This window comes from Onychostruthus taczanowskii, unplaced genomic scaffold, assembly GCF_017590055.1.
Source record: "Onychostruthus taczanowskii isolate IOZ18803 unplaced genomic scaffold, ASM1759005v1 scaffold65, whole genome shotgun sequence".
NCBI lineage: Eukaryota > Metazoa > Chordata > Aves > Passeriformes > Passeridae > Onychostruthus > Onychostruthus taczanowskii.
In genome coordinates, this window is record NW_024504233.1 from 4,011,182 (window position 1) to 4,031,143 (window position 19,962).

Below are 19,962 nucleotides of genomic sequence, written 5' to 3' on the forward strand. Positions count from 1 at the left end.
CCCCGCCCCGAGCGGCGCCGGCGCAGCGCGGCCAGGGAGCGGGCGGCCTGCGCTGGAAGCGGCCTTGGAGCCATCCCACCCACCCTGCACCGGCAGAGACACCTCCGCCGGGCCCAGATTGCTCCAGTCCCCGTCCTGCCCGGCCTTGGACACTTCCAGAGATGGGGCGGCCGCAGCTTCTCTGGGCACCCTGAGCCAGGCCCTCACCCTTCCCAACAACTTCTTCTCAACAGCCAATCTAAACTTACTCTCTTTCAGTCTGAAGTTTCACAGATTCACAGAATATTCTGAGTTGGAAAAGATCCACAAGCATCCTTGAATCCAGTTCTTAAGTAAATGGCCCATACTGGCACTGAAGTCACAACCTTGATGTTGCTGTCACCCTGCTCTGACTGTGACTCTGAAGCCATTCCTGCTTGTTGTGTCATTCCAGGCCCGTGTAAATAGTGCATCCTCATGATTCCCATCATGTACTCCTTCAGGTACCACAGGGCCCCAGTGAGGTCACCCCAAAGCTTCTCCTCTCCAGGCTGAACAATCCCAGCTCTCCCAGCCTTTCCTCCCAGCAGAGCTGCTCCATCCCTCTGACCATCCTGGTGCCTCCCCTGGGCTCTCTCCAGCGGCTCCAGCTCCTCCCTGTGCTGGGGCAGCTCTGCAGGTGGGGTCTCACCTGAGCTCAGGGGCAGAATCCCCCTGCCCTGCTGCCCAGGCTGGGGGCTCAGCCCAGGGCAGGGGTTCAGGGCTGGGGCAGCTCCAGCTCTCACCCCCAGCACCCCCAAGTCCTTCTCCCAGGGCTGCTCCAAATGCTCCTCCAAGACTGGGTTGACCACAGGGTTGCCCCGACCCAGGTGCAGCACCAGCACTTGGCCTTGTTAAATTCCATGAGACTCCCACAAGCCTCTTCCCGAGCTTGTCTGGGTCCCTCTGTCCCCCCCAGGACAGTGCCAGGCTGGGCAGGACCCGTGTGCTCCAGGTGAGGTCACAGCTGCCCTGCTCAGGCTGCTCAGGGAGCTTCTGCTCCAACAGCACACAGTGACCTTGTCGGTTAAAAAATAGCCTCAGCCTGACTGCTATTTTTTTAAAGTTACACTTGGCCTGCATAGATAATAACTATTCTATTATTAATTAGGAAATGGCACAGCCCTATGAGGTTCCTCTTAATAGAAAACAGCAGCCCTGGGGAAAAAAAAAGACGCACACACATATACGTGTACATATATATATATATATATATATATATATATATATATATATATATATATATATATATATATATATATATATATATATATATGTATATATATATATGTGTATATATATATATATATTTATATTTATATATATACACATATATTACACCCACCACCACCCCCCTTATTATGAGGAAAACAGCAGGTGGGAAGATTTATTCCTGTATCAGCCCTACCTGCAGGACCTCCTTGACAGAGGAGGAATTTAGGAAATGTCACATGTTCCACCAAAGTTGCCTCAGCTTGGGAAGCTGCAGTCCAGCTGTAGCTGTGGCTGTAGCTTGGGGACTGCTGGCATTTTTCTGCTGGAAATTGGCTTAAGGGCAACACAGTAATTGCAGGAGCTAAATAGGCTGTCAGAGGGTCACAGAATGGTTTGGGTTGGAAGGGACCTTGAAGGTCATGTAGTTCCAGCTGCCTGCCATGGGCAGGGAGTACTGAGGTTCAGGTTTACTGCTCTGGTTTAAGAGGCAGAGGATTAAAACCAAAGTATGTTCATAACCCATTATCTGAGACCCACAGTTGCTCCACTGGTTAAATTTGGCAGGAGGGGACTCTATTGGTGTTTTTTGCCATCTGTGATCTCAGTTTCACACCAAAAATTGGATGGATCTGTGCCATCCTCAGAGCAGGTGTGTACCACAGGGAAACACTTCAGAATCAGGACTTCCACTGAATTATTCCTTTGGCATTTTTAAATGCCTTACCATATTTCTGGGTCTGGGGTATAGTTGTTCCCTCTGAGAGGGCAGAAATGCACCTGGGAAAAGCCCTCCTTGGCTTGGAGTCATCAGAGGAAGCAGACTGCCTTCCATGGCTGGGAAAGGCTGTTGGGAGGCTGGCTGAGAGAAGAAAAAGTCTTTAAATTCTGCTGTCCAGCTGGCTTCCCCTGCCTTTCCCTTGGGGAAAGGCTGTCCTAAAAGATGTTTTAATTTCTGTCAGGTTAATTTGATGTTGGTTTTGTGTACCTGCTGAAGAGCTGGGTGGTGAGGGGCTGCCCCTCTGATGCCACACACAAAGTGTGTTATACATAAATAATAGTGGACAGTGTCTTCAAAAAGCTACTGAAACTTGTAGCAGCTTATGGAAACTTGGTTGATGGTAGACAGAACAAAACTCTTGGTGCCTGGGGGCATTATTCACAAATCAGCCTTTTTGCTAAAAAAATGAGTAAAAATTTCTCTTGTACCCTAGAGAGGAGAAACTGCTCAATAGAAACAGCCACACTTTTAATGATCGTTACAGATCATTCCATGATTCAATATGGCAAAAAATCATGCAAACAACATCAAAAAAAGAACTTAAAAAGGTGCAATTACCATGTCAGCAGGTCCAGCTCAGGGTAATTGCAAATATTTATCTGATTTCCTTCAGTGGCTTTTTAACTTTCCACTTTTGGGCTCTTGCAGTCTTTCTCTGCAAATCCTGTGGTGCAGAAGAAGGTTCCTCCCTGGTCTGGGCAGTTTAGTGCAGAAAGATCTTTCCCGGCTGAGATGGTGACAGCAGGCAGGTTCTTTTAGATGTTTCCAGGTGCCAGTTTCTGGGAGACAGGGACACAAACAGAATTTGCCTTTGTGGGGCAGGCATCTGTGGGAGTTGAGCTGCTCTTCTGTGCCTGTCAATATATATATATTTTTTTTTCATTTCCCAAGCGATACTATTGCCCTTTTTTATTAGTGAAGTTTTGCTACAAGATTGTTGTAGCTGAAATCTGGGTGTTCTAAGGAATGTCCAACTGAGTTTCTTTCCAAATGATTTGTGTGTTTATCTGTCTGGTGTGCCAGCTGGACAGAAAACTCCTGTTGTACTTCTGCACCAAGGTTTTCCCTTTCTTAGGAAGTTTGTGTCCCCCTCCCTGAGGCTGTAATTCCAGGAAGCAGTGAGCCATTCTGTGAGTAAGCTCAATCATGATTTGTACCAGGATTCCAGAGGAAGGCAAACACAAATTTTGTGTGGATGAACATCTTTTGGCTCAAGTAGGAAATTATTTGTCTACACTACTGCTCTCATTGCCCCTCATCATTCCTGGATCCAGTTTAACTCTGTTGCTGCTCCACTGTAAAATATTGCCATCTCCATATTTATCACAGTTCACTTTTGCATTCCACCCTGTTTTGCCCTCTGTCAGTATTTAATTTTTTCCTCAAATTCATAATTTTCTTAATTTGCTTTGCTTTCCACTCCTGACTCTATACTAACTTCTGTATATTGTCCTCATATATTTTTTGCATATATATGCGCTGCAGTTCCTTCCTCCTCCAGACCATTGTGCTGTTCTCATTCAGATTTCTGCTAAAGATTGGCTTCCTGAGGTCAGGAATGTTCCACTTGTCATTTCTGGTGTTTCTGTACATTTTGGATGGTCAGTGCTGCTCTGTTCTGTGCGGTGCAGCGTCACCCTGGCAGTGCTGTGCCTCGGGAGATGGAAAATGCCTCTGCTCCCTGGCATAAAGGAGGGCAGCTCTGGAGAAAGGAGTGTTTTTCTTTGGAGAGGGGTGTCAGCAGAGGGTGTCACCCCCCGCCAGCTCTCCTGCAGGCTGCCGGTGCTAAAGACAATTGAAAAAGCTGCGACTGGGATAACATTCCCATTCCTCTTGTCCCTGCTGGTGTCCCTGCAGAGGTGGGACGGCCACATGATGGCAATGTCGCACCTCAGGCATGTGTGTTGTTTTCTGCCCGATGGAGCGATTGCTTCTCCAGCTCCGCTTAAGTTCTCTAGAGGTTTTCAACCAGAGGCACTGGAAATGTTACATCTCCCCCTGAAACTTGCCTCTTTTTCTTTGCTTGGTGCTTTGCCCTGCTCAAAACCCATCAAAATTTCAATATCTCCTCAATCAACAGTATCACATCCTTGCAGGATGGGAGTCAAATCCCAGACTGCCCCGTTGGATGGATTAATTGGAAGAGTGTTCCCACAACCAAAGTGCATTTCTGGATGTGCAGCACCAGCCTTTGACTCCTTTGCCAATGCTGTCCCTCTCCTTGAGCCACCATTCTGATACAGGAGATAGTGTCTGATGGGTCCCTAGGAACTCAAAAGGAGTGTTAACAGATCCATGTTTACATCTATCTATCTATCTATCTATCTATCTATTCATCCATCTATATCTCCCTATCTATCTATCTATCTATCTATCTATCCATTCATCCATCTATATCTCCATCTGTCCAATTATACTTAAAATTATAATTCTACCTCTGCCCCTCCCAACTATATTTGGAGGGGACTGGGATATAACTAAAACTTTAGAAATTATTTAACTGCTAAAATGCCTGTCTGGGGCAGAGGGCGGGAGGTAGTGATAAGTGCCCCATGACAAGGTACAAATGTTCAGAGGAGGAGCTGGAGAGGAATGCTTTATCCAGTGAAAGCCACAGGGAAAACAGTCTCTAATGACTCTGTCTGGAAATGAGCCAAGGTCCAAGCCATATGTTCTGCATCTAGGGAAAAACACCCTAATGATCAGGGCTGGGATTTTCTTTTTCTTTATCCAAATGTTAGATAAACTTGGTATGTCTCCAGGCTAAAAAGCATGCAGAAATTCTGATCCATCCCAACGTGGCTAGCTTGGACCTGATTTTACTGATTTAAATGTGTGATTTTGGGATTTCTGAAGATGTCTTTTGGAAGCAAAATTGTGTGCATTGATTAGACAGAAGCTGATGTGTGATTATATGGAATCAGGGTGTTGGATTCCCCAAAGTAAGCCATGATCTGCTTCCACAGGCTGGTAGAAGTGTTGCTGTGAGTATGGGGGGAAAGGGAGGCACGCTCTGGAGCCTCCCCCGAAGGCTGCACTCAGGACAAGGATGGTTCCTCTCTTTCGTGCCTCTGAAATGTGAGTGTTGAAATTCTGCTGCATTTCTTAGTACAGCCTGGTGCAAAGTAATCTCTGCTGGAAGCATTTTACACGTTTTCATTCAGTAGGGAGTTTATCTGCGTTCAAAGTCCAGAGCAGTCACATGGCCCTGTAATTACTTGACGTTCCTGTGCAGCCCTAAGGTTTAAAAAATAAGAAACAAAGGATATGAGGGAAGAAGCAAGATCTGCCCACAGCTGCTCATAACCATATCCAGACAATCTGAGCCCCACTGCCTGCTCTCCAGCTCATTGAACACAAGAGGCCGTGGGACATCTCGTGCCACAGGAGCGCTGCTCCTGGCTCTGGAGCGGGCCCTGGTGCTCCGCACTCTGCCAAGGGGCCATAAAGATTAGCCAGGTTTTAGGTCCTGAGCTGGGAATGTTTCCTGCTTGAGCTCCTCTGAAAGTCAGACTTTCGCAAAACCATTCCAGCAAATTTGCCTCATGTGGCTTGTTTAGCCTCAAAGTGATTGCAATTATCACCTCACTTCCAGAGATTTTTCCAGGGCTTTGTTATCTTGATTGTTTCCCTTTCTATATGCCTAAAAAGAAGTGGTTTTCCCTTTTCTGTCTATTAAGAGTAGAATTGAAACCCACAGAGCAGAAAGCAGTCTGTAAGGGAAATGGCAAATAAAGACATTTACATGCCATAGACAGGGTAACCAGGTTAAATTTTAGGACAGTAAAAATCATAAGGAAAAATTACAGAAATAACCCAGGATTTTGATTATTAAAAGAAAAAATAATCCCATTCTATTGAGTGTGGCCACATTGGAGAAATTCTTATATGTTAATTATAAAATGTTATCAGGATGCTTTGTTTGTCAAACAATTGGACAGATTTCCTCTTGCCCTAAGAAAGAACCAGGGAACTTGCCAAGAGCCTGTGTTTACAGATTGAAAATATGGAGGAAGAAAATGAAAGTTTAGAGATGGAAGGAGACGAGACCTTTCCTATATTGCACATAACATATATATTTCACACACACACACACACATTTTATATATATATATATATAATATTCTGCTTCATCTTCTTTCACTTTAAAATAAAGATGATTCTTGGGACTCAAAGAGACATATTTCATTCCCAGAAAATACCAATTCAGAAAATAATTTAAGATTTGGGGTCAAATGATTAGTGTGCACACAGATTTGCTTCCATGCTGATCAGTGGAGTTTGGATGGTTTCCAGAAGCACAGGACCAGGGAAAGTTTTACCAATTACTGGCCTAAGTGCTGTGAGACAGACAGTAAGGGTCATTTTAATTTTGGTGTGGACTATGGGCCCTGTACATATAGAATATTGCACCAATGTTCAGTCCAAATCTGATTGCATTTCCAGCTGTCTCCTTTCACGCTCTTCTCTAGGAATGAGGAGAGCTGTGCTGGCAGAAAACCCCCTGGAGCTGTGACTCTGTTCACAGAGTACACCAGGCAAATCCTGATTACCAGGGCAGGAATTACACCTACCATCTCCTCCTTCCAGAGCAGCTGCCTGGTGATTCCTATCAAACTGAAAAATGCTGGCTGTATGTCAAGAAAAAAGAGGAGGCAGAGTTTGGTGTGCTTTGGGAACACCCAGAGTTGCTGGGAATACTGTGAGCCTGGGCATCCTAAACAACTCATATTTCTCTATCTGGATACCCCATTTTCTTTCACTATGTAGGGATGGGTGTTGGCTAAATAACACGTTTTAAGACTTGCTGTTTTCTAATAGAATAAGACTTTTTATAGTGTAGGAAAATCTGCTTTCAATTGCCATTGTTGTGCATTACTTTAGTCAATGAAAATAAAGTGTGCTTGGGAAGCTGCCTGGAAGCCATGTGATTTCAGGGTATTGCTATTTCCCTTTTCAAGAGGAAGGAAAGCCAACTTTTTTCTTTTATGTCATGGTTGAATACAGTGATGTATCCAGTATGGAGGAGGGGAATTCACTCCAGCTCCTTTGATGTGTGTGGGGCAGCTCTGTGTGCCCATTTTCAGGCATTTGGAGACCCCCAGAGCCACCTGAGTTATGCAGCACACATGGTGGGCAAGTCCTGCCCAGAGCTGAGGGTCTGGCAGCCCCTGTTCTATGGCTGCTGCAGGTATGATCCTCATTTACATCAATATGGAATTTGGGTTTAAGCTGCTTCTGCCAGCTTTGCTCTGAATGAAGTCAGACTGCACAGGTGAAGGCAAGATGTATTTATTTTCCTACGTATATGTAGTACTTGCTGTGTGTTTGATTTAATGACTGTTTTTCTTCAGGCAGTTTATTATATTTGGATGTTTTGGGGTTTTCATTTTGCCCTGCTGCTTATGTACCAAAAACCAGGCTGGGGCTTTGTAGGTATTTCTCTTCTGCCCACATTCCCCTTTCCAAGTGACCCTAAGTGATTATATCCCATTCCTGCATCCCTTCCAGCCCTGGAAATGTCCAAGGCCAGGTTGGATGGGGCTTGGAGCAACTTGGAATAGAGGATGATGGCCCTGCAGGGGTGGAATGAGATGATCTTTAATGTCCCTTCCAAGCCATTTCATTATTGCATAAAAAACCTCTGTTTGCTGGGCAATAATGTTCTATACTTCACTTGTCCCATTCTACATGTATATTAACAAAGACATTGAATCACAAAGTGAAAACACTGCTCTAAAGTATAAATATATTTTTTTAAAGTTGGCCTGTGTAGATAATAATTATTCTATTATTAATTAGGAAATGACACAGCCCTGTGAGGTTCCCCTTAATAGAAAACAGCAGCCCTGGAAAAAAAAAATAGACACACACACACACACATATATATATATATATATATGTTCATGTATTATACTCACCACCACCCCCATTATTATAAGGAAAACAACAGGTGGAAAGATTTATTCCTGTCTCAGCTCTACCTGCAGGACCTCCTTGACAGAGGAGGAATTTAGGAAATGTCACATGTTCCACCAAAGTTGCCTCAGCTTGGGAAGCTGCAGTCCAGCTGTAGCTGTGGCTGTAGCTTGGGGACTGCTGGCATTTTTCTGCTGGAAATTGGCTTAAGGGCAACACAGTAATTGCAGGAGCTAAATAGGCTGTCAGAGGGTCACAGAATGGTTTGGGGTGGAAGGGACCTTGAAGGTCATGTAGTTCCAGCTGCCTGCCATGGGCAGGGAGTACTGAGGTTCAGGGTTTACTGCTCCCATTTGGTCTTCATTAACCATTTTTAAAGATACCCTTTTCCCCACTTTGCACTGTTGCTGGCCTGAATACCTAATTCAAAGGAGACTGTAAAACAATTCCTCAAATAATTGAGCAGGTAAAGGCAAAACAGTGACCTAGATAAGACACTTTTCCAGCAATAAGCACCATAATGTCCTGGGAAGGGATTCCATAGTCCCTGGTGTCTCCCTCCCCTGGAGACTAATTAAGTTTTGCTGTGGATTCTCTTTTTTTAGCATACCTGTTTAATATCTGTGTTTGATCTGGGTGGTGTATTCTGTTCTTGCATGAGCACAGAGACCAACAAAGATTAGAGAGGGCAGGTTAGCACAGGCAGAGGATTTGCTGCCATAGGATTGTTCTGGGAGAGGGCTGCTCCTGGAACTAGTCATAACATGAACGCGATACATGTACTTTCTTAAGATTTTTGATTAAACATGTAGGAACAAGTTCATTAATGCCTTCTATGTTACCTGCAGGGCATTCCTTTAATGTATTTTTATGTTAATCAACATTTAATGAGTTGAATATTCCTTTGGATTGTTTTTTCCATCCTTCTTGTCTAAATACTATTAGAGGAACTGCTTTCCTCGTCCCTCAACTGCAGCCTGAACCAGAGGAATCTGTCATTTGTCCACTGAGTAGACTGAGAGCTGGCAACAAGGTTACAGGGAAGGAAATCCATGGTGATTAAAGAAAAGGAGGTGGGAGAGGAGGAAGGGGACCCATCCTGTTATGGAGATGCCATCGTGAGAGTGTTGTGGTGACACAGCCTCAGGAAAAGGGCAGACCTTCAAACTGAAGTTAAATTGCCTTGGAGGGGCAACACTGTTCCCTTCTCCCCCCTCACTGGACCGTCAGTAGCAAAGGTTAGTCAGTGTTATCTAGATCTGATTAGTGATGAGAGGCAAGTAAAAAGGTCATCTTTTCTTAAAAGGAAGAAATTAGTGAAGCTGAAAAGGAGGGGAAAAGGCAAGGCTGGAGTGTTATCCAGTATCACTGTCATAAAAACCCAAATATATATCCCTGTCTGAACCCAATTATCAGCCTTGCTTGACCTCCCTGGAGATTTAACTCTTGGGTCTCTTCCAGAACTCAGCTATGATCTCAGATGCTTTGGATTTTGGTATTTAATCATAAGGAAATTAGCAAGTAATATATGGATTTTCAAATTAAAGCTCGGGGAGCGGTCTGCTTGAGAATAGGAGGATTTCATGGCTGCAATCCTTGGATTAAACTTTGGCTTTCCACGCACTTGTAAACAGGCAAAATGTTTCTCGGGAAAAAAAGTAATGTCCATCAAAACAAGTCTTGAAGGCCTGGGAGATGTGGCGATAGCTGCATTGTTAGAATTGCTTGTGGGAAGGGATTTGCAGTAAATCTCTTGGTGTTCAGACTAAACTGGACAATATCCTTACGTGTCTGCACGGCAGCTGTTGGGATTGCAGCCACAGAATTCTCCACAACCATCCCTTGACTTTTCCAGGCCTCTGGTGGCTCAAGTTGTTACTGAGTCCTGTGTAGTTGTGAGAGCGCTGGAAATAAGATCTTACCAGAGTCCTTGTGCGCCCCTTTGTCAGTGATTCTTTGCTGGTCTCAGCCCCTCTTTTTGTAAGGCTTTGTTCTGAGGCTGCCAGGCCTGAATGGAGACTAGGAAGTCACTCCAGCTGCTTTCCTCGTGCTAGCATTCTGTGCTGAACAGGAATTGCTGAGCAAAGAACATCATTTCCCCAGAGAGGTTTGCTGGGGTAGCACAAAGGCAGTCTGGTGTTTGTTGTTTTTTTTTTTTTTTTAATTAGAAGTTCCTGCCAAATACTGTCATCAAGGGTTGGGGGAGGAAGGGAGAGAGGGAAAGAAATGCATGAAGTCTGGAGTCCACTTGGAAGAGCAAGAATCCTGCCTGGGAGAGTAAGAGCAGTGCTTTCTCTACAGAGCTCTTGCTTCTTAATTTGTAACATCTTACCCAGAAAAGAGGGCTGGGATGTTTTTTCCCTTTTTTTCTTCCCTTTTCCGTGGATCTTGGTTCTGACTGTTACTTCTCCAATAGAATTGGAGGGATTATGCAACTTTGCACTTGGTTTTGGACTAGCCAGTGGAACAAAAATAAGCAGAATTCCTTTTCTTAAGTGGGTGCCAAATGCTCAAGTGACACATCATGCCACGTTGTGGTGATGAATGCACGGCTGGCTGCTTGCACCGCTGGAGCTGAAATTCCCTTTTATTTCTTAAGAAAAAAGATAAGGTTGTGGCTTCTTTGCTTTCTTTTTGCTTTGCAAAGGAAAGGTTTAGAAAACAATCCATAAAGAATAATTGACATGTATTTGGGGGAAGAGGAAGATGTGGAACCATTTCACTTCTTGTTGCAGGTTTAATCCAGGATAAATCTGTAATAACTGAAATATACTGGGACCTGGTGCTGTCTGGTGCTGGATGGGGAATGCATTGGATGTTTTATTCCATTCCTCAGTGCACTGGTGACCACTTTATTTGTATTTCTGTATTACTTTGTAATATTTGACTCTTTCTTGTGTTCTTGCTGGCACTGTTGCCAAAGACTTGCCTTGCAGTTTGAATAGGCCTCTCTAGCAAGGTGCCTTCAGGTCAGAACTGATTTGTGAATGAAAGATTGTATGTTTAAGCTCATTTTTTTGAGGATGTTGCAAAATTCCTGTAATGCAGAAGATAGGTGTGGGTACACCAGGACTGAAAAAATTGCCTATCTAGTGCATATATATGCCCTGATAATTCAGCTGTGGACAAGTAGAGAGTAACATTAGCAGAAATGTTCCTCCATGGATCTCTCAGTGTTCGTTGTATAACCCAAAGTGAAAGAATTTAATACTCCTTGACTTTTTTGTGTGTGGTTTAATGGTTTTTAATGCACATTTTATGATTATCTACTCTAGGTTTTGATTTCCAGTCCAGCTCACCTCCCTGAGCATAGTAACATATTGCACAATTAATTTCTTGTTTATAATATGCCCCTGAAAAGAGGCTCTTCCATCCTGTTTATTCCTGTGTTTCCAGCCGATCTCCACAGAACAAAACAGTGGCTTCTGCGCCAGCTTTTGTTACAATTTTGCATAGCAGTGTTCAACTTTGGCCAGATCTGAAGGTCTTGGGTTTTGTTGAGGAAGTTTTTCTGTAAAACCTTAGAAGTACAAGTATGTCATCCCAGTACAATGGATAGGGTTTAGTTTGCTAAGTAAGGCGTCAGTAGGCTAGATGCTAGACCTGAATTTTCTCTAAAATTTTCCACTCTGTTAGCACCTATACAAGAGGATTTCCTCTTCACAAGGTTTTGGGTTTTATTTTGCTTTTTGGACTTTGTCTATTTCTTTGGTAAAGATCATCTGGAAGAGAATTGGGGGAACTGTCAAAACACAGGTTGTTTCCTGTCATTGTCTAGAGCATTGTGGGCTTCCATCTCCTTCCTGCCTTTTGTTCCTGGGTTGATAATGTTGCCTTTAAATAAGTTCAAACAAAAATAGATGTAATAGAGCTGGAAATAGAAACGAGTATCCTTAAATGAATGTCTTTGCTGCCTGAGCACAATGTGCCAATAATAATAAAGCCAGGTGATCCCAGAGGGGAGTGAAATGTTTACAGCCTGTGGGTCTAATCCTGTCACCTTTCCCTTGCAAGTGAATCTGCTGAAGTCACCAGCAGCACTTCAAGGAAGTGACAGATGGATGACAGCAGCAGCAGCCAAGGAGCAAGAGGCATTTCTTTTTAGCTTTTTAGTGCTGCTCCCAGAAAGTCACAGCATTTTTAGTAGGTGTTGATCATTTGTTCAAAGTGAGTTGTGCTCTATTACTCTACATCCCAGTGGCACCAGTGGCAGGAGTGTTGGATGTTGGACTTGAGAGATCCATCATAAAACCTGTCCTTGCACTGTAACAGCACCCAAAGGTCACAGTGAGGGTTTGTCCTCTCCTGGAACATCTGCAAGTAGGCAGGAGTCTGTCTCAGAGCACAGCATGGAAATCGAAGGACAGAGCAGAGGTAGAACAAACAAGGGGAAAGATGTAGGGCAAAGTGTGAAGGCAAATACCAACAGAAGCAAGTATTTATAAACCACTAGTGATGTGCCTCAAAAAGGGCTGTGCATTTTTTAAACATCTGTTAGTAAAGGAAATATTGCTTCTGTCCCATTGCTGCATTTCTGGTGTCAGGATAAAGGTGCTCCTCAAAGCTGGGCGTATCATTTTGAAAGGATACCAAGGGTATAGTGTTAGTATGTAAAAGACAAAGCCTTTATCCTTGGGGAGCTTCTGGTAGGCATTGATCTGTGAGAAGAAGCACCAGTAGAGATGAAAAGCTTCTAAAGTGAAAATAAGGAGAGTAAAAAAGTGAGATTGAGTTTAAGTGAGGGGTCTTAAAAGTATTAAATAAGTGAACAAAAAAGGAAACCTGGATGCTGCATTTGTACTGATCTGGTGTGTAGGAATGTGAGCTTTGGAAAGCTCAGAGCCTGCAGTAGGTAGAAGACAAGGGTCACAGCAGCAGAAAGGGAAAAAATGGGAGTTAACTTATGCTGATAAAGGCATTTTTGCTTCCCCAAGCAGAATAGGCCACTTCCAGAAACATGTTTAGCACTCATTTATTAAACCAGAGTGCCACTGTGTGTGGCACAGCATCTGATGGACATGACTGAGCCTCCTCCTCATCCGTGCTGTGACTTTACTCAACTGCTGTGTTGCATGAGAGAGAAAACATAATGGACATTAGAAGTAGATGTGGTGCTGTCTGCAGTTCAAAACTGCCTTTGTCTGGTTTTCAAACAGTTACAGAATTTCTTCTCTATGGGTGGAATTTGCTGGAGAGTTTTTAGATGATGGAAGAACAATCCCCTGAGGAAGACTCATGGAAGATGAAGAAGGCAAGTCACTGTTGTACAGACTGTTTCATGTGACTGTGGATATTTTAGAGATGGAAGAGGTAAAACCAACCAAAGAAAAAAGTAACTTGAAACCCCCAAACCCCAGTTTCCCCAAACCTGGATTTATTCCACTGCACTCAAAAGATACAATTTCTAATTTAGAGATTCCAGGGTACAAGGCTGCAGTAGTTAGTAAAACCCTGCAATTTTAATTGTTTGAGGAGTATGTATGATGAAAAAACATCATGTGGTTGCAAAGGGACCACTACATCTATTTCTAAAGTTATCTGTTACATATTTTTTTACTATTCTCTTGTTTGTGGCTCCTCCCTGCTCAAAAGAAAGCTGTGGAGAAGCTTTCTAATTTAACAGGAGTCTAATAGGGCCTCCTGGGCTCTGTAGAAGGACTATAAAATCTTTGTAGGATTTGGTGAAGTCAGATAGAATGAATGTAGTATTAAAAAAATCAAGACCTGTAGATAAGATGAATTGATGCTTCCCTTGAATTATTTCCCTTTTAGCCCAGTGAAGAGGAGAAAACATGATGACAACTCTGGCTTACTGTTGCTTGAGTGCTGGGAAAAATTTTGAGTCAGTAAAAAACTTGCAAGACTTTGTTTTAGATCTGGCTGAGAAAATTTTCCATGGTGTGCAACGATCTCCAGCATCCAGAAGATCTCTCTGATATGACAGGCATTCAGCAGGCTCCTTAAATGAGGGTCTAGGAACTTCTGAGCATCCTGAAACATGTCCCACAGTAAAGGGGGAACATAATTCTTCAATTTAATATGGATCATTTAGACTAAAAAAGCAAAAATAACATAAACTATTATAAGGATTTATAAGTAATTTATCCCTGTTATTTTAATCTTAGAGGTCAAGAAAATGCAAGCACCAGGGATTTTGGAGGAACAGCATTAAAATTCAAACTCTTCATTTACCCATTGTGGAAATGAAGTGTGTGCATGCAGGGAATGAGTCAAGCCTAAGACATGCTGCCATCTGATTATAACCCAATGGGTGGGAGGGACTAAGTCCTTGGGCTTTGAACTGGTTAGAAATAAATACAGAGCTCAGTGGCAAAGGTCTGCTCAGAGGGACAGGGGCCCCAGACAGAAGGAGAAGTACTCCCAGTATCCCAAACAGCACACTCCAATATCATTAATAAGCCCAGAGAATTCTGGAGAGTGCTTGGACTACAGGATACCAGAGTGATACAGGCTTCTAGGGGAGGAAATATTTCTCTTTTAAGAGGAAAAATGAAAAAGACTCTGTGCCAGAATTAGGAGATGAAGACTCTTATAGCCAACAGAGATTTATCCTGTTTAAACATACTGTAACAGGGCCATAAAAGGCATATGTGCAGCATATCTGTAATCAAAGCAAAATTAAACAGGGCAGAAGGGAAGTTTTGAGAATACATTTAATCAAATAGTTAAATTTATTTTTCTGGAAACTGAAGCTTGCTCAAAAAGAATGGGAACCATGGCAAGTAATTTGGTAATGAGGAGGAGGATTGAGTACTAACTAGCCAATAATATAAATTATAAATTTGTAAATGTATTGAAAGTATGAAGCTTCTTATGGAGAATCAGCCTAAGGGAGCAATGAGGGAAAATCAGCATTGTGCTAAATCAACCCAATACATGTTTGTGCAATGGCCAATTTAATTACTAAACCTGACTTAGGTGCAGAAAAAGAGATCTGAAACACAGTGAAGACAATCTTTCAAGTATCAATGTGAGAGCCACTTGACTTATTTTATATGTGACAAGAAGATTTTGGCTTAGGCCTTTTGGTATGTTCTGTTATGGCACTGTTGTGTTCTTGTACAGATGAAATGATTGCTGGATATATTAGCTTTCTGTTCTCAATCTTCCATGACTTTTTGTTGGAGAAGGCAGGGATAATTTTTATTAGTTCTGCGTAAGCACTGAGATTGATTCAGGTCCCATGACAACGGGATTGATGTCAGGAGAGTTACCCACAGTCAAATTTGTAATTGAGCAGTGCCTTTTTATATGATTAAGTATTTATTCTTTGCAGAGAGTTTTTAAATTGTTCAAATAAGGCCCTTGGCCTCTACTCAAAGGTGAACTTTTTGGAAAGTTTGAGTGAAAACATTTCATCCATTTGTGAATATGAGGAGAGTGGAAAACTATTTTCCCCCTCCATAAAGACTTTTTGCTGCCTTCTTTTGAACAGCTCTGCAGTGTGCGTAGCTGAGGCCTGTGGGCTAAAATCTGGCATTGAAATAGCCATAACTATGAAGTGCCTTGGTTTTGGCTTTGATTTGACCGAGTTGTGAGCCTCAGAAAACAATGTTCTCAGCATGCACTCCAGGGTGTTGTTCCTTCCTTCAAAGCTGCTGAAACGTACAGCAGAGAGGATTTACTGTGAGGATTTACTGAGGAGCTGTGCAGCACAAAATTAGAGAAAGACATTGCTCTGAAGCCGCAGGGTCAGGTGGGCAGGGAACAGCAACAAGAGACCTCTCGAAGCACTTACGGTTTACAAAAAGTCTCTGGGTGTTTTGTGGAACTGAAAGTCGAGTTCCAGGACCTGCAGCCACTGCTCCTGCAGGTCATTCCCAAGGAGCCCAGAGAGGGAGTGGGGGTAAGGTGTGGGTGAGTGGGGACAGGGCTAGGCGCAGACTGAGGCACACAGGCACTGCCTGCACCCCTCTGGAGGCAGAGGCTCAGGGACACAGCACACTGCTGTTCCTCCCCACCACACAGCAGGGCTGCCCTTGCCCAGCCATGTCCCCTGGTTTTACAGCCAGGATTGCTTTGAAGGCTTTCCCAATGGGAGTCCAGGGACTCGCTGTTCCTGAAGGAGATATGCCCCCCAGATCTGAGATTATGTCTCTTTGGACAGCACAGCCTGTGAAACAGTGCATGCCTATCTAATTGCAATCACATGTGAAATCAGAGGGTCAGGGATGGCTGGATGTGCTTCCTTAACTACATAATTTTTTGACTTAGCATAGTTAATTATGCAGCCTTATGAAACATTAATTTAGTTTTATGTATGGGAGCTCTGATGCATTTCCTCTGGCATTTTACAATGAAGCTGGTTAATATTTGCAATTACTTGAAGGCTTCTGTTTGGTTCTGGTGTTCAGGAAGACAGATTATGATGGACTTGTGTGTCTGGTTCTTTACTGAGCTGCAACTGCATTGTCACATCTTTCAGAGTGAAGGGGGAGCAGTGCTTTCCTTTTTGCACAGGAGTGAGGCTTGCAGAGGTTGCAGACAGTCAAAAAGCAGACATACAGTGTGTAATGTAGCATTTTGTTCACTTTGATTAGTTAGTAGTTTGTAACTGAAATTCAATGTTTGATTCTAACAACTTTTCTGGCTGATGTGTAATCATAGTGCATCTCAGTCATTTAAAGAATATATATAACCAAGTTTATTAATCCCAGATGAGGCGGGTGGAAGACCTGGCTCACCTCTGCTCCCTTCTACATCAGCTTGCAGCACATGCAGAGCATTGCCTGTGCTGATGGAAATGTGAGATATGTGCCTGTGAGGTGCTTTGTGCCATAAAGGACCTTCAGGAGATTGCAGTGCACTGAATATTAAGCAGCTCTAAAGCAGCCCATGACAAACTAACTGTGTAATGGAGTGGAAGCTGCAGCTTGGGTGTGCACAATGTAAAGATACACTCCCAGGTGAAGCTCCTGTAGTGTCTGTGGTGGAGAGCTCTGTGCTGCCAAGATACATGTCAAAGAAACACAATATAAAGCTGATTTGTGTTTGGATTTCTGTAGTGTCTGCATTATCTAGCTATTGTGGTTCACCTGCATATGATTTTTTTTTTTTAGTTCCAATCTCCAGAACTGTAGGCCACAGCACCTGTTAGTTATCAAGTTGAGAGCATGTGCCATAAACAGGAAGCAAGAACTAAGAACGAAATATGGTTTAAAGAAACCAGATGAATAACAATTAATGAGATAGTCTTAATAGAAACAGGATTTATTTTCTTTTGTAGGCACTCACTTCAAAGGCATCATCCATTGCAGGGGTGTCACTTTGGACAGTTTTTATTCTATATGATGGATTCTTGTATCTCCTATGGAATGAACAGAGTGTCTCATGGAATTTTCTTTTTTCAATTAACAGTTAGGTAATGCCTTAAGGTGGCATTGCTTTGGAGAAAGAGGTGATACTACAGAGATGTTGACTACAAAGGCATGGTTACTAGGAAGTGTCTTGCATAACCAACACACAACCAGTTCTGGCTCCTGGTCTACTCAGGCACCAAGGAGTGGAAATGGCTTGAGCTGGCGCTGCCATTGAAAGGACCTTCTTGAAACTATGGCTTAACTTAAAAAAAGAGACAGTGGTGTGGGCTTTTTTCCCATCTCCCAGGGAACATCCTTGCCCAGTGCAGGTGAGCTGCATGCACACCTCAGATACATGGCTTTGTCCTCTTAGGCTGTGTGATTCCTTTCTCTCCTGGAGAAGCTATCAGGGATCACTCTTACACCACCTTGTTGCTTTCTCTTTTTCCTTTGCTCTCCCAGATATTTTCCATATTTGGGTATCTCTGACTGCTGTTTCCTCCTCTCCTCCTGTCAGGCCCTGAGCAGGGGCAGTCAGATGAGCTGTTCTTTATTCCCAGCTGCTTTATAGATCTTGTGCTTTGTCTTCCCATGCAGGCGTCTGTGTGCCAGCTGTAGCAACAGCTGAAACCCAGGGAAAATCATCACTCTGCCACTACCTTATTTCTCTGTGCACAGTTGGCCAGTCCTTGTTGGGCTGTAAGTGGTCAATGATGTGCAGACAGAGCTTTCCAGACCTCAAAGTAGTCTCTTATACAACATTTCACTGTGAGAAGTGTAAAGTCGCATTCACAAGTGGATTTGTGCTTCTCTCTGGTTGCGAGTGCGAGGGAATGCGTGCTCAGATGTATTAGAGGAACAATTCTGCTTCGGTAAAAAGGGCAGGAACAGGGCTAGATTATGGCAGGAATGCAGTTATTGCATGTGAACATGATTTGGAAAGAACCAAATGTTTAACATGCTGTTGACCGCATGGTTCATTGGTGCGGATCAGTTTTGTGATTAAAGTCTGCTAAAAGAGAAAAACAGCAGTTCTAGTAAACTGAGTTGTAGACTCTTCTTCCTCATTTTCAGGCTTCCTTCTGTCCTTGAAATCTTTACATCTTTTAGATTAATCAGAGCGTGGTTGGTCTTCCTGTGCATGTTTTCCTGTGCATTCAGACTCTGTCTCTTGGTCTCAAATAAGTGGTTGTACATTATATAATGGCCTTTACATGTAATTAAATGTTACATATATTTTTTCTCTTTCTTTTTCAGTATTAAAGAATCAGTTTTTGCATTTATAAGGCAGATTTTTTAGGGGCTTTGAAATATCCTTTTCCCAAGGCAGACAGTTATCAATAGAATGTCTGATTACTGCCCCTTCTGTAACCTTTCACTGTGACATGATTGGACTCAGTGATTTTAGAGGCTGTTTCCAATCTAAACAATTCAATACTTCTAAAGTCTGGGCACTGTATCTCCCTAAAAATAATCTGTGAAGAAAAATCTAACTCTGTTCATGACTAATGGCAAATCCAATGAATAAAAATGGTAGCTTTCTGCTGCTTGCTAAATTGTATGAGGTCATCTGCTGCTCTTTCCCGATGGAGGTTCTCTCAGTCACCTGTCAGTGGCCAGGAGGATTCAGGAACATCACTTCTCAGAGGGCCTGTGCTCTGCCTTGAATGGAAAAGTCCTGAGCTTATCTGTCCATAAGGTGTTCTGTAAGGATCCAGTCTGAAACATGATTCAAGAGAAGCTAAATTGAACCAAATACAGGAGCTCCTTCCCACTGTATTAACTCACTGCCATTTTCTTTTTAGCAAAGAAACAGAGAAAGTGCCATTGCTTTGTGACTGCCATCCAAAGTGATGGTAGTGCACGTACTGTGGCACCAGGACATCATTGCACAAAAAAGCTTTTATTTCAGAGTAATTTTTTGGCTCTGGTGTTGCATTTCTTGTGGCTGCATATGCATATGCTGGTATGTTGGTCCTGTTCAATGGCAATTTGCTCTGCAGGTACTCACACACCTGCTGGGCTGGCCACGAGGGGTTCAATGCACACTCTGCTTTCTGCACGTTAAAATCACGATGTGGAAGAGCGGTTTGCAAAATCTAAACCATTCAGAATGCTCTTTGCAGTTTTACAGGAGAAGCCACAGGACTCTGGGAAACCTACGCTTCAATTTGTAGGTGCAGGACATTTGAGTCAGGTTATTGATGTCTGTTTATTCCCCACCACTTCACGATGACACGTGTGGCACCTGTGACCGCACAGCTCAGTCTTGGTTTCGTAGCTGAAAATAATGTTCCTTGCTTCCCTCTGGTTCCTCGTGTTAAGAGGCAGAAGTGCTGACAGCTCCCGAGCCTGCGATGCTCCTCAGGTACTAACGCTGGTGGAAACAAAACCAGGAACATGCTGGAGGTTAGTGCGGGGCTTTGGGAGGTCTGAGCTCTCTTTCAATTCTTAGCACTTTCGTTGCCTTGCACGGGAATTTGTGCACTTGAATCATCCCTATTTTAAGTCCAAAACGCAGGTAACTGAAGACAGCCAGGACGATGTTATTGGGATTTTTAGGGTGTCTTGAGATCGTCGTGTCAGCACGCAGGTGCCCACAGCTAGAGCATCCACAGAGGTGCTCATGGGGGCTTCTTTGTGAGCGATACAGAATAAAAGTGAGGACACTGCCGGCGACTGCTGGGCAGGGCTTACTAAAACCTTTAATTT